Below are 14,625 nucleotides of genomic sequence, written 5' to 3'. Positions count from 1 at the left end.
CTCCACCTATCTGCTTTGTTATGCTAGGAACCGTCATTTCTAGGGCTGACCTTGTGGCCATCAGTGAAAGGCTTGCTTTTTATTCTAGCATTTGTTACCAGCCGCGGTGGCTTAGCGGTTAGATTGTCCGTCTGCTGAACCAGCGAATTCTGGATGGATGAAATTCGGTCAAGAAATTCAAAAACAACCGTTCGCTATGCGATGTCAGTGCATGTCACTTAACACGAGGTGGTAGAAGTTTATCCAGACCCCTTCACTGCACCGTTACCCGTACTAAACTCTTGGGCGTTAAACACCGTTAGAGGGGTTCGGCTTGTTCCTTGTTTGCCCAAAATCCTCGTTATTACAGGTGCTATGTTCTCAGGGTGGGGCCCAGTTCTCTCGCCTCACTCATTCTTTGCCGAGCATGGCTGAAGAGAATTGCCAATGTTTGTTCTTGCGTTTCATTTCACATTTGTTTTTTTTTTTTTGTGGCAGCGCTTTCCTCTTCTCCTGTCTAATGAGAGTGACCGATAGCTGTATTATGTTTCTTTGGACGAAATGCAGTTGAATCGGTTGAAAAATCCAAAAGAAAGGGAAGAATGGATGAAGCAACGCAGGCAAAAGAGTTGGATGGGAGAGGGAAATTAATGTACCGTTTATTTACAACGAGATTTTGGTTATTTTTCAGTATATGGGTGACTGTTCCCCGAAGTTACAGCGGCCCGATATAGCTGCCCAAATTCACGCAAAAATGTTTTTAACATTCCAGTGCTCTGAGCTAGTGCGCACACTCGTTGCACGCAGCGTTGTCCACTGCGAACGCCTTTTCAAGTAGGGCGTCTATTTGCGTCTCGTTGCATCGCTTTATTTAAATGCGCAACCGTTTTTATTCTACTTCTACACGGCGCGTGCTTGTGCGCTGAGTGCGTTGTGTACAGGGGCTCTTATTTTTATTCACATAACAGCAATGCTCCGTCCAGGAACAGACACTATAGATGGCTTAGCAGATTGTTGTTGTTGCGACTGAGAGAAGGATGAAAGAGAAATTGCACGGGCCTGCCAACTGGCTCCAGCCGAGGCACCACCGCTGCCACGTGCAGATACAGGAGAGCTAAAAGAACAGAGGAAAGAGAAAAAGAAAAGAAAAGACGCGCGTCGCAGCAACAACCGCTTCCGCCGAAGCGGACGCTGGCTGAAAAAACAGATAAGCGGCTTAAGCCGCGATTCGTCACCCTCATCAGAACGGGGGAACGGAGACCCCGTCTACACTGCGCAGCGGCTGAGGCTAGAATGTCTCTGCGTTACTTTGAGACGAGAGTTTTTTTCTTGGGACAGGCAAAGCAATGAGTTTCACGAGGGAACTGCGCAGCATATATAAAAGCTTTTCTCAATCACTCACTCAGTCTCCCTCTCTAAACCATTAACTAATTCATACAACCATTCAATCACTCAATCACTGACCACCTCCCTGACTTCCTCACTCACTGTATAGCTTGTTTGGTCATGTGTCTAGACGGGAAGATAGCACGGGAAACGGGCCTAAATATGGATTCATCGAGTGTTCTTTTCGCAAGATGCAAATCCGCTAACAGATGCTTTAAAATCTGTTTAGGTTCCATTGATCTTACGATCTTCCCTCTCGAGGTTTATGAAGAAAAAAAATGATAAATCCTCTGGACCCAAGAAACCACTTACTCTTCAAAACCTTCGCCCGATTTCGCTAACCTCATGCCTCGGGAAGCTCCTAGAGCATGTTGTGTTAGCGAGACTCACAAGTCACATGGCGTACAACAATGTTTACCCGCATAGCATGGTAGGATTTCGCCCCCATCTATCCGCACAGGACGCCATGCTGCAACTCACACACGACATTTTCGACCCGCTTCGTCCGGGTCACACCAAGGCAGTCTTAGCTTTCGATCTCTCCAAAGCTTTTGATCGCATTGAACATCAGGCGATCATGACTGCTCTATCCCCCTTGAATGTGGGTGCGCGCGCGTATGCCTGCATTCAAGCATTCCTCACTGACCGCACGACTGAGATACACTTCGGCCCTGTCTTCCCCCTCCTACACTCTTCAGAGTATCGGCACCCCTCAAGGGTCCGTCCTTTCTCCCTTTCTCTTTAACATTACCCTCATCCCCCTCGCCCGAAAATTGGCCACTATTCCCCACCTGAAGCACACTCTTTATGCCGACGATATCACCCTGTGGACCACCCACGGCAGTGACGGAGACATAGAGAACACCTTACAGGAAGCAGCTACCCTCACCCAAAATTACGCACGGACCATCGGACTGTCTTGCTCCCCAGATAAGTCCGAACTCTTCCTTATCCGGCCTAAGAACCACCGCTGCCCCCGTTCCCCCATTGCCATTGAACTGAATGGTGATCCGGTACCTGAGGTTGGCACCCTCCGTGTATTGGGCCTGCACAACCAGAACGATGGCAAAAACACCACCACCCTCAAGAAACTCAAGCAGGTTGTAGGCGGGATATCGCACCTCATCCGCAGGGTTTCGGGACGTCATAGAGGCATGAAGGAGCGCGACCTATGTCGCCTCATTCATGTCTTTGTCCTCAGCCGTGTGCTGTACACTACCCCATACTTACAGCTATCCAAACATGACATAAACGCTTTGGATGCGTTGATTCGCAAGGCATTCAAGGTAGCACTTCACTATTCCCCTGCACACACCCACAGACAGATTACTAGGCCTGGGCATCCACAATACGATCGGGGAATTGGTGCAGGCCCACCGACAGGCCCAATACATCAGGCTCACACAAACCTCCACAGGTCGGTATATCCTGGACACCCTCGGAATCAAAATACCGGCCAACGACCCAACCCTCCTCGCCATTCCACGATCCCTTCACCGAGAGCTCGTCATCAGGCCGCTTCCGAGGAATTGCACCCGTCCCACCATGAGCAACGCCGCTGAGCCCGTGCGAAGGCTCTGTATCGAGCGTACGGCCCCGAGCCGGACGCCGTATGGGTGGACGCTGCCTGCACGGGTGATGAAGCGACAGCAGCTGTGGTGGACTCCTCTTTTCCCGCCCTCCTCACACTACCTCTCCCTCCAGACACCTCCCCAGAGGCTGCAGAGGAAGCCGCCATTGCACTTGCTATCACCCGCACGGAAGCCCGGTAAATTTTAGGTGATTCTAAAACTGCGATTCTAAATTTTACTCGAGGCCGAGTCCATGTCCCTGCTTTTGGCATACCGGACTCGCCCAATGCACCCCCGCCCCGCCAAGTGGAGCTGATATGGGTGCCCGCGCACTCCGAGAATCCCGGAAACGAGGCCGCCAACCTTTTAGCCCGAGGTTCTTTAAACCGGGCACGGGTGCCCTCGGATCGGGGATTCACGAAGGAGCGGATGCACTCATTCAGTGAGCTGACCCAGGCGTACAGAGCCTTACGCCCACTCTACCCCCCGCCCCACCCCTCCCTAGATAACAAACACGCAACACTCTGGCGCAGACTACAGACACACACTCTCCGTTTACCCCTTAACCTAGCCCACTATCCCTTCCCCTCCCCTCCTTCCCCACTCCGGCATGCACTCTACGCCCAGAACCATTCGCCTCTTTCCTCCACATCCTTTCCCTCTGCCCGGCGGACCCTTCGCCCCGCGGGACCTAGAGAACCTCAAGACCTGGGAGGACTGGGAGACCCTGCTGCGCTCGGAGGACCCGGCCGTGCAGACCATCGCCACTGGCCGTGCTGCCAGTGTTATGGAGCTTCGGAACATAAACACTTGAGTGCAGTGGGGTCGTGCGGGGATCCTGGGGCGCGCCCCGAATTCCTGTGTAAATAAAGTTTTCGCTCTCTCTCTCTCTCTGTGGAGTGATTCAACGTATACGGAAGTAGTTAGGCATAGGCGAGTTTTGTGTATCCTAGAAAGCCTCGTTCGGACATGTTTTCGTGGAATCCCTCGAGCAATACGTCGTATTTTGAAGCAGTAATGAAATACCAGATGAATCCTGAAACAGTAATGAAATCTAATGATGCAGTTTATGACTGCCAACTTTCCAGCCATCGACTTGAATGAGTTCGACAGGCCGGAGGCATCGCAACTCTATTGCGTCACATCCTCTTCTTTTTCGTTTCCATTTGGCGACCTTTATGACGGTGACAAAAAAATACGAGGGCCAAGACATGGTCTTCCGTTTAGTGGCCACGACTTCATTTCATTTCATGCTCTAAAAATGGGAGCGAACAGTTTAAAATTCGCTGTATTACTCTCTCAAATTCGGCTCCAAGCGCCGAACTAACAAAGAAAGGCCCCGCCGATGCTGAGGGCGTTGGAGCTCATCAATATTCGGCGCAGTGCTGAGAATAATGTTAAAAGGAAAGTCGACCTCCTTCCGTTTCAGCTGTGATAGGATACGGCGACGACGCTGGAATCGTAATGGGCGATTCCAATTTCGGCAGCGAACGATACGACACTGCCAGCGGCTTATCGGGATTGCCGAGCTAAAGGAGTAAGTATTCAGTAAGCGTTCCTCTTATGATCGACTGAAACGAATAAAAAGGGAGTCTATAAAGACGAATTTAATTCCGGATGTGTAGGTTCGCTAGTGTTGGAGGTGATCTTGAACGGCATAGATATAATTGAGGCACTGAAAGCGAACCAAGGAATATTATTGTCAATAGGGCTATTCAGGCGGTCGATGCGCTCTTCAGAAACATCAGTCATTCTGTACTCAAGGCATTTGCCGCATCAATTCACCAATGAAGAATTTGTACTGTGCGATGTCAGTGCACGTAAAAGAACCCCAGGTGGTCGAAACTTCCTGAGCCCTCCACTACGGCGTCTCTCATAGCCTTAGGCGCTTTAGGACGTTAAACCCCAATAAACCAACTAATAAACCAACCAATGATGAATTTGGCAGATAAAAAACGAAGCCTGTCGACGATGGGAATCACAAAAACGATGACTTCAACAACCAATAAATAAACATAACACCTCTATACGTTGTGGAACAATAGCAGACGACAACAACTCCTCCAATGCTTAAGCTTTAGTGCGTAAATCCGGCAATTCAGCGGCAGTTTAGCGTCACCTGCGGCGTGTGATGAATATTCCAGTGGGTAGACGATTGGAGTATCACTGAAAATTTTCCCCTGTGGTACATCCATCCCAGGCAGCCCCACCCGATACCAACGCCGTCGTAAAGCCGACGGAGTGATCTCCTTTCCTTCGTTGACTGCTGGCGAGGACGAGGTACACAGCGTGTCTACAGACAGTGGGCGTACGAAACAACTTTGCGTGCGCAATGGCGGACTGCATGGCGTCATGTCGACGACTGTTTTATTCAGGCCTAGCGGTCGCGACCTAGCAGTTCCGCGCAAGTGTTCCGTCCACAACTCACGCTGCGTCTCGGTCCGTCTTTGCACAGGAAGCCGTTTATGCTCACCACACAATACGCGCTTTGTGGCATTCTACGGGCACCTTTTGCACACGACACAGCGCACTACACTCTCGTTGGGTCCTTCCATTCATGGAAGCAAAAAGAATGCGCAATAGCCCGTTTGCTAAATTACACGAACGGCAGCTATTCGCAAGCACTTCCTTGAGTGCCCACGTAAAAATCACGCTTGCCTGCTTAATGTCGCCATTGCTGTCACCCCTGCCGCTGCTCAAGCCATCGCCACACGGCCTCCAAATGCGGGTTCTGCACTTCGCTCTTCACAGCCCTCACACTCCTCTGTAGGTGATTAGTGGATTACTGCGTAGATTTGGTTGAAGGACGAATGAAAGTTCCTGGCGGAGGAGGCGGCTCGAACCATATGACTCTGATAAAAGAAAGCTAGGTTCAAAGAAAACCGTACGCAGCTTCCATTCTTGCTTTGCGTTGCCTTAAATGGCTTCGTGTGTAGCAGTATGCGCGATGAAAAAAGGCTGCCTGGACGTGATCCCCCTCTTTTCGAACCTGAAGCCAACATGACGCTCAGCTAAGAAGCCAACACCTTTTATTTTATTGCGAAAGCAATACTACTTGCACTTTGCACGGTGACCACCATCGTGCCGCGGCGGTGACCACCATTGACCTTTATTTGACCTTGATTGCATTAGTTGGATTAGATTGGATTAGATTGGATAACATTAGATTGGAATGGACCGGATTGGACTGGACTGGATTGGATTGGATTAGATTAGATTACATTAGATTAGAGTAGATTACATTGGATTGGATTGGATAGGAGTGCATTGGATTGGATTGGATTGTATAACCGATGCATCACCACAAGTCTAACCACAAGCACCACCACCAGCTACACTACCAGCTGTACCATGGCGTAGGTACGGATATTGCTTTCGCAATTACCGGGCTTAACCAAGCTAAGCCAGAGCGAATTTTTTTCTTATCAGTTGCTGACAGCAGCCCACGGGGAAGAAAATGAGAGTGTCGGTAGGACAGTAGAGCTTCTTTTTACTTAATTCGACCTTGAACCATTGATTGATAATTATTTTATTCTTTGCTGCCTTTGGTGCGTAAATAGCCGTAGTAATAGCAAGTATATTATTCCGGGAGACGCCTTGGTCATTTCTTTGTCCTGCGCAGAGCCCAGTAAAGTGTGAAAGAGGCGAGAAAAAGCTTGCAAGGTTAAGCGTCATTTTCAGCGAGTTGTGCAATCGCGTGACTGTTGCTAGCAACAAAAAGAAACTTAAGACTTTCAGAGCAGAAACAGGGGAGACGTGAGGAGGGTTGTTTGTTTGTTTCAATAAAAGAGGGCAGTAAGATGAGACGCCACCATTATATTAATTGTAGAGCAAAAACAAAGGAAAACGCGTTCTCGCTCAGTTCTGGGACATTAAATATCAGTTATCTGCTCTTCTGTAAAAGTGACTAAGACGCGATCTGTTTCACGTCCTGGAGAATATTAAACCTGAAAGGCACGGATAGAAACGCAGTCAGACCAAACAGGGGCAGTAAAAAAGCATACATTTCTCCCGTTGGGGAGATAGTGGAGCTTTCGGTATCTACAAGTGCTGGTAAAAGGAAGCGGCCATAACAACACAAACTGAGAAGCAGTGGCAATACGAGAAAAAATCGGTAGGAAATGCTAGATGACCACAGCCGTCGAGACATCGTCTTCTTTCGAGGGTTGCTCAATCTAGACTGGTGGCTTCTGGACAAGCTTCTATTTAAAAAAAAGCGGAAAAACGAGGCGGGAGACAGTGTCACCATACCTACTTTGATCACCGCAAGACACGGGCCAGCCCTTTTTCGATTACAGGGATTTACTCCCGTCTCCGATGACAGGAAAGAAAGACAGGCTTATGGTTGGAAGCTATTTCCTCCGCGGCTGCGACTGCTGCCTCCTTTGCGTCTGCTTTTGTCCTGTCGCCGTTGTTACTCGACGAAGGGTGAACACCGGGGCACAGATGCGACCTCCATCTTTCCTTTCAACGATTGTCATGCAAGAAAAGCCTTTACTCTGTAGTCGTCGAGACAAAGAGCAGGGTTAGATTACTTCTCAGGGGGAATTTTCCTGCTTGTTGTTCAAACGCACTCTCTTATTTAATTTATTCCTGACGTCTACAATGAGACATGGGTGTGTTACCTTTCCTGTGGAAATAGTTTTCAGAATTACTGACTGAAAATCCTTAGTAACCATGGTTTTTTAACACATCTCAACGCCAACCGGCGAAATATTTTTTCTTTGTTTTCCTAGTTCACGCTAGCACTCATCTGAGACGGGACTTTATTCCCAATGGATAGCAGCGCCACTTTCATTTTGTCTTGGTTTGATAAGCACAACCATCGACATCTAAGGATAACAGTGAAGTAAGGCAGAACCAGTAGATGTCAGATGAGCCCCTGTTTTTTTACAGGTATACGTCATTTTAAACCATAAGTGTTTCAAGCGCTTACGTAGGTGACCCTAATAGAAATTGGAGTGGGTGTAAAGAGCACACGAGCCACATCTTTATGCCGTAGTGTTAATAGTGAATCGGCTCAGTATCCTCTGGCAACAGTGACAAAGGGATGTCTTTGTGATGCTTTTTTTGCCATCCGATTTCCAAGAAGTGAATAGAACTCCTCCTTTGGTGTAGCCAGCAGAAGTGGCGCCCTGCAGACCTAACACATATGGGCAACAAGAAAGATTTCGCAGGCTCTAGGTGTTTCAATCTGGCTAATGTTATACTCCGTTCCTTCGCATTCTTCCACAGAACCGTGCAACAGGGAGTATCATTGTGACACATGTGACACCGACACATGTCCCTGGTGCCAGGCTCACCCTGCACTATTCCACATTTCGTGAGGATGTTGGGCCAAACCAAACACTCTAAAGACGAAAAACACGTCTGTTGAGCGGCGAGAGGCACTGGTGGCCAGCGATAACCTAGAGGACCAACGGGACCACACGCGACAAGACCGCAGGGCGGCTCAAGCCAGTTGAGCCCTGGAAGGGGGCCTCACCCATAAATCAAATCAAATCAAATCAAATCAAATTCTTTATTTCTGCCTTGTAAAGATACAGACAGCGGAGGCGCAGAAAAAGCTGAGAGACAGCTTGACTAAGCCGCAGCCCCCTTTCGCTTGGCAGCAGCTTGACAGCAAGGCTTTTAATACAAAATTCAGTTCCAAAGCATGATAACAAGTATACAATAATGAGCAGGTACAAGAGAAAACGAAAGAACATTATACAATATTGACACAATATTCACATTGGGTAGACACAGGTAATGGCAGCAAAGAAAAAAAAGAGAAAGAAGAAAAAAAAGCACAAAACAAAAATCCTACATGCTAGCATACAAAGCACGCAAAGACCTGTTTGACGAACTGAAAAGGTCAAAATTATAATATATATACGCGTTTAGCAGGGACGGAAGAGTGAACTGCAGGCGTTCTCTACCCGAGTTTAACCGTGGGGTCGGGACTATCCATGTCTCCGCATACCTTGTTGTGTAGCTTGCATCTCGGGTATGTAGTTCAGCAAGTTTACGTATGTGGTTTACATTTCTACGTGTTTCGAGTTTAAACCGGACACTCAAGCGATATTTATACAAGTTGTGTATTTTTAGCACACCACTTTGTAGAAACAGATCTTTGCTTGGCGAGTCCCAGGGGACATTGTAAACATGACGAAGAAACTTTTTCTGAAAAATGTAGATACGCTGAAGACAGCTAACCGTAGCTGTGCCCCACACTAGATGGCAGTAGTTTAAATAGGAGTAGAAAAGGGAATTATAGAGGAGTAACTTTACTGTTCTTGGAATGACGTATCTGAGCCGACTTATGACTCCGGTTATTTGAGCCAGTTTTGTGACAATATGGTCCATGTGGTGTTCCCAAGACATGCTGGAAGAAAAAACTACTCCAAGGCATATAAATTGTTCAACTATGTCTATACGTCGCGAGTTTAGTTTAATCTCGATGGGGGAAGGAAGTACTTTGTTTTTAGGACGAAATATGACAGCTTTTGTTTTCTTCTCATTTATACGCATGTATCTGGATTCGGACCACTTTTGTAATTCACTCAAGGTGTCATTGCATTCCCGAACAAGGAGATCAAGATCATTTCCAGTAAAAAAGATGCTAGTGTCGTCAGCGTAGATAATAAATTTAGCGGCGGAGTTAATGTTGGAGATATCATTTAGGTACATATTAAAAAGTAATGGTCCCAATATACTACCCTGGGGAACGCCAGAAGTAACAAGTTTTAGTTCAGATGTCACATTGTCTATGCTTACAGCCTGTTTTCTATGCGAAAGATATGATTTCAGGATCATTTGAGCCAGTCCACGAATACCACAACGCTCCAAGTTTGTCAGGAGTACACTGTGGTTTACTAAATCGAATGCCTTCGAGAAGTCCACGAAGACACCAATAACAAAGGCCTTATTTTGAAACCGTGTTAGTATATATTGCTTTTGTTCGAGTAGTGCTAACTCGGCAGATTTATTTTTACAAAACCCAAATTGATTAGGTGACAAAAGGTCATGTTTATCAATAAAATCAGACAACCGTGTATACAGAACTTTTTCAAAAGCTTTCAAGAAGATTGGGAGTATTGATACTGGTCTATAATTTCCTAAATCATTGCGGTCTCCTTTCTTATACAAAACCGTTACATTTGGCTATTTGCATTTTTTTTAGGAAATGTGCCCGTAGTAAAGCATAAGTTAAATATGTCTGCAAGAACAGGGGCAATAACTCTTATAACATGCTTGACAGGCCTCACTTGAATGCCGTCAATGTCACAGCTATGGCCGTTATTTAGGCTTTGTACGACTGATATAACCTCCTCTGTCGTAACTGGGTTCAGAAATATTGTGTCCCTATTGTAAGAGCTAAAATAGGTGTTGAAATCACTTGACGGGGTGTTATGGGCAAGGGTGGTAAAAACGTTGTTGAAGGCATCTGCCAACTCTCTGCCGGATACATCTTTATTATCAAGCTTTAAAGCCCGCGGGGCAGCCTGTGGTTGCTCACGCCTCTGTAAGAAATTCAACCTTGACCACAACAGATCGTGGCGACCATTTTTAATTTCAAAAAATGTCGCGAAGTATTCCGCACGAGCGAGACGTAGCTTTTTTGTTAATCTATTTCTGTATTTCTTAAAAATGCTTAGGTCATCGGTTGAACGTGTGTTTAAAAAGACTTTGTACAGTTTGTCTTTCGTTTTAATTTCTTGGCGCAACTCAGAAGATATCCAAGGTTTGCGAGTTTTACGCTTTATTGCACGCACTTTTAGCGGGAAACAAGAATGGTAGAGCTGTTTAAATACACGGAGGAACTCATCGTAAGCCTCATTTGCGTCACTGGTAACGTCGATACTATCCCACTCAACTTGTTCCAGTGAGCTGTGAAATGAATTGAGGGTAGCATTGGTTATACTTTGGTACTTCGCTTTCTCCTGTCGGTACTTTACCAGTCTAGTCTTATTTATGCATGCAAACACTGGAAGGTGGTCACTGATCGCACATGATAATACGCCCGACTCAACTATCGGTTGGGAAGTATTCGTAATCAGCAGATCAAGAAGTGACTCACTTTCTTGTGTTACCCTTGTTGGATCGTTAATAAGATTAATAAATCCGTTCGAGGTCATGACTGCATTAAAGTCTCTAGTAGAGGAGTTGTCCTTCAACATATCGATTAAAATCACCTCCAGCTATTACAGTGTATTTGTTATCTGTTATAAATGAAAGAAAACAGTCGTAAAATTCCAAAAACCTAACCATATTTCCCTTCGGTGGACGATAGCAAACCGAAAACACGAACCTTCCAGTACAGGCTGATAGCACTTCAAAATCTTCAGTAATAAGACTGTACGAGTCCAACTTGTCGCATTCAATGTCATCTGACACCAGTAAAGCCACTCCACCCCCCCCCCCCCCCCCCCGGAGGCCGGAGCGGTTCAAGTAATAAGTTTTGTAATTGGTCATCCTGAAAACGTCGGAATCATCTGTGCTCCAAGTCTCACTGAGCATGATCAAAGAAAAAGCAAATGAAAATTCGCCAAAGAACTCCTCTAAACATAATATCTTGTTTTTTACAGAGCGTGCGTTCTGGTGAATAGCGTTAAGCGTTGTCAGCGCAACACACGAAGCAGTGCGGTTCAAGTCACTCGGCAGATAATACATCTGCTGCATGTCGATTATGTTTCAAGAAGAAACTCGAAAGATACCATGCTGAGTGCTATAGCCGATCCAAATCGCTCTTTCCCTTCACATGAATGGCACTCATTCCCTCATCGCCTAACGAAAACCTTTCCATTGACATACCAAGTGAACTTATAGCCTTTTTCTTTGGCACAGACTTTAGTTGCCTGAAGCAGTTCTCTATTTCGGCGTGTTAAATTTTCTTGCATGAAAATGGGCGGGTCGCTATCTTTTAGGTTCTTCTTCTTCTTCAACCGGTTTTCTCTTGTAGCTTGCTTCGCAAAACGCAAAATGATGCCTGGCGTCTTATCACGTTTAGCGGGAAGTCGATGAACAGTTGCTATCTCCGATTCTATCAAGCGAGGCACTCGAAGTTTATCAGCGACGTTATTTAATATGACTGTTTGATCCTCATCCTGCACTTCTTGTATACCATACAGTTCCAAGTTCAGCTGCCTGCTTCGGAATTCAAAATCGTGTATCTTCTTTTCAAACTGAGCTTGTGCTGCCTGATTTAAGTCATCCTTTTTCTCAAGCTCCGATATCCTCTTTTTTAGGTCCATGATATCAGCCTCTTGATGGCCGACCTTTTGCTCAAATTCATCAAACTTCGAAGATATGCAGCTAAGAGACTCCTCCATGCTTTCAATTTTCTCTGCCAGGGGCATCAGCCGCTCTAACTTTTGGTTAATTGAGAAGAGCGCAAGTTTGATATCTGTTTCAGAGCCACTACTCTCTTTACTACATGTGTTGCTACTTCCTGCACTTCTGCATGATGGGCACTGCCACGCTTTCTTGGTGGCCTCATACTTCGATTTTAAGGTATTTTCAGTAAGACCAGCACATTTTCCAAAGTGATAGTTGCTTTCGCATTTGGAACATTCCACAAATGGCTCATCCTCAGAGATGATCACATCACACGTGCTACAGGAATCAGACATTGCTTGAAGTGTACAGAAGTACTCGCAAAATGAATCTCAGTAATGCAAAAAGCATAGCAAATGTCAACAAATGTCAGCAAATGGCAGCAGCAGGAGCAGCAGCAGCAGAAATACTATTAAAATGGATATTATGGAAACATAGGGCTACTAACCTGCAAAAGAGCAGTTTTTCAAATGGTGTTCACGGCTTGCTGCCGCTGCTGCCAAGTGACGGATGGCCGAAAATGCTCCGCTTTTTGTTGGGTCGAGCTGGCTGGGTGCGCATGTGCAGATGACTTCTTGCCAGGAAATCCCTCGTCACTGGGGCGGATCCGTGAAATGTAGAGCCAGAATTCGACGCAGCGCTTCGTATGCACGTTCGGTGGGGCCTCGAAGTAGACGGCACTGCAAAAGAGCAGTTTTTCAAATGGTGTTCACGGCTTGCTGCCGCTGCTGCCAAGCTCTATAAAATTTGCTGCCGCTGCTGCATAAGCTCTAGTAAAAATCCTCTTCTTTATAATAAAGTGCGTCCTCCTTCTCCTGCTCCTCTTCGGCCACTACGACATAAAGGTTAGACTCGTGTGCTGTTTATACCCACTCTCATTTCTGTTGGAATCATTTATGCAAGTAATGAACACAATTCAGCTTATAAATGATACATACCGACTGTTTTCGAAAGCTGAACATGAACAAAGGCCAGTATTTCTTTCAGTCTTATTTTTTTTTATTCACGCGATTTAATGATGAGTTCAAATTTCATGTTCCCGGACAGAAGCATTTATAAACTGATTTTTCACTAATGATCAGTGACTATCCCAGGGAACCAGATAGCATAGTTAAATACTCCGCTATAGATAAGCCGTATCTCGTATGCTGCCCCCTTCCTTGATCTTAAAGTTTCAGAAAAGGAAAAGATAAATGGAATTATCAGGCGATGCACGAAACAAGCTCTAGGATTGCCCATCCGTACATCCACTCACCGCCTCCTAGAGCTAGGAATGCATAATACCCTGGAAGAAATTACGGAAGCAGTGAGAACGTCCCAAATCGAACGCTTAGCCGGGACCACAACCGGCAGGGCCATTCTAGAAAAACTCAATCTGAGCCCAGATAACAGAACAACCGCCAAAGTTGACATGCTCGGAAAAATTCGAGACAATATAGTTGTACCCCCATTACCCAGGAATATGCATCCTATTCATCACTCAGTGCGCCGGGCCAAGCGGGCAGAGGCGCTAGAGAAACGCTTCCGCTCCTACAAAGACGAGGACGTGGTCTACGCGGATGCCGCTGAGTATGGTAAGAACACGATGACCGTCGCGGTCGTCAATAATAAACAACTCCTCAAATTAAGTGCCTCCATACTCTCGGGTAGCCCAGAGACTGCAGAAGAAGCTGCCATAGCACTGGCTTGTGTAGGCACAAAAGCGAGATGCATCATCAGTGACTCCAAAGTTGCCATACTAAATTTCAGCAGGGGCCGGGTCTCCCCTCTAACGAATACAATTCTAAGCCGTCATGTAATATACCGGAAAATTACACTAGTCTGGACACCAGCACATGCATCCCTGCCTGGTAATGAGACGGCCCACGAGTTCGCCCGAGGCTTTTCTTTCCGGGCGGATCCGAGCGAGGTGGTCTTTACAGACAGGGATCGCATGGTGACCTACAGAGAAATTACCCAGCACTATCGTTTCCAACGAGCTAGACTTCCTCCAGCGGATAGAGCCTTGTCCAGATACCAAGCCATCAACTGGCGCCGGTTACAAACTTACACCTTTCCAAACCCGGCCCTCTAGAGTCTTATGTACCCAGGGCAATTTTCAGAAAAATGCGCAAACTGCGAACTTAGGGCCACCTTGGACCACATACTATGGGAATGTCCTCATGCCCCCGGGGAGGGACGAGGTATAAACACAAAAGATCCATGGGAGACCTTACTACTGAGCTCCGACCCGGCGACTCAGTTACAACTCGTCCGACTGGCCGAAGCCGCCGCCGAGAGTCAAGACCTTTCGGCCGTCGTCTAGGCGGGTAGCCCTCTGGCTACCCTCTTTCTGTTGGACATTAAAAGTTTTCCTATCCTATCCTATTAA

General features: G+C 46.6%; 1 protein-coding gene across 1 annotated transcript in view; it reads right to left on the bottom strand.

Moving 5' to 3' along the window:
• The window catches only part of LOC149348159 (glutamate receptor ionotropic, NMDA 2B-like), a 166,496-nt gene extending 153,567 nt beyond the window's left edge, over window positions 1-12,929 (bottom strand). The window contains exon 1 of the mRNA XM_089587967.1: window positions 12,703-12,929. The gene's annotated coding sequence lies outside the window, so the exon portion shown is untranslated. The remainder of the gene's footprint in view (window positions 1-12,702) is intronic.
• Window positions 12,930-14,625: the final 1,696 nt, after the last annotated feature.

This window comes from Amblyomma mixtum, chromosome 4, assembly GCF_055824585.1.
Source record: "Amblyomma mixtum isolate Tamu chromosome 4, ASM5582458v1, whole genome shotgun sequence".
Classification (NCBI taxonomy): Eukaryota; Metazoa; Arthropoda; class Arachnida; order Ixodida; family Ixodidae; genus Amblyomma; species Amblyomma mixtum.
This window is presented reverse-complemented; position numbering and strand designations above follow the sequence as displayed.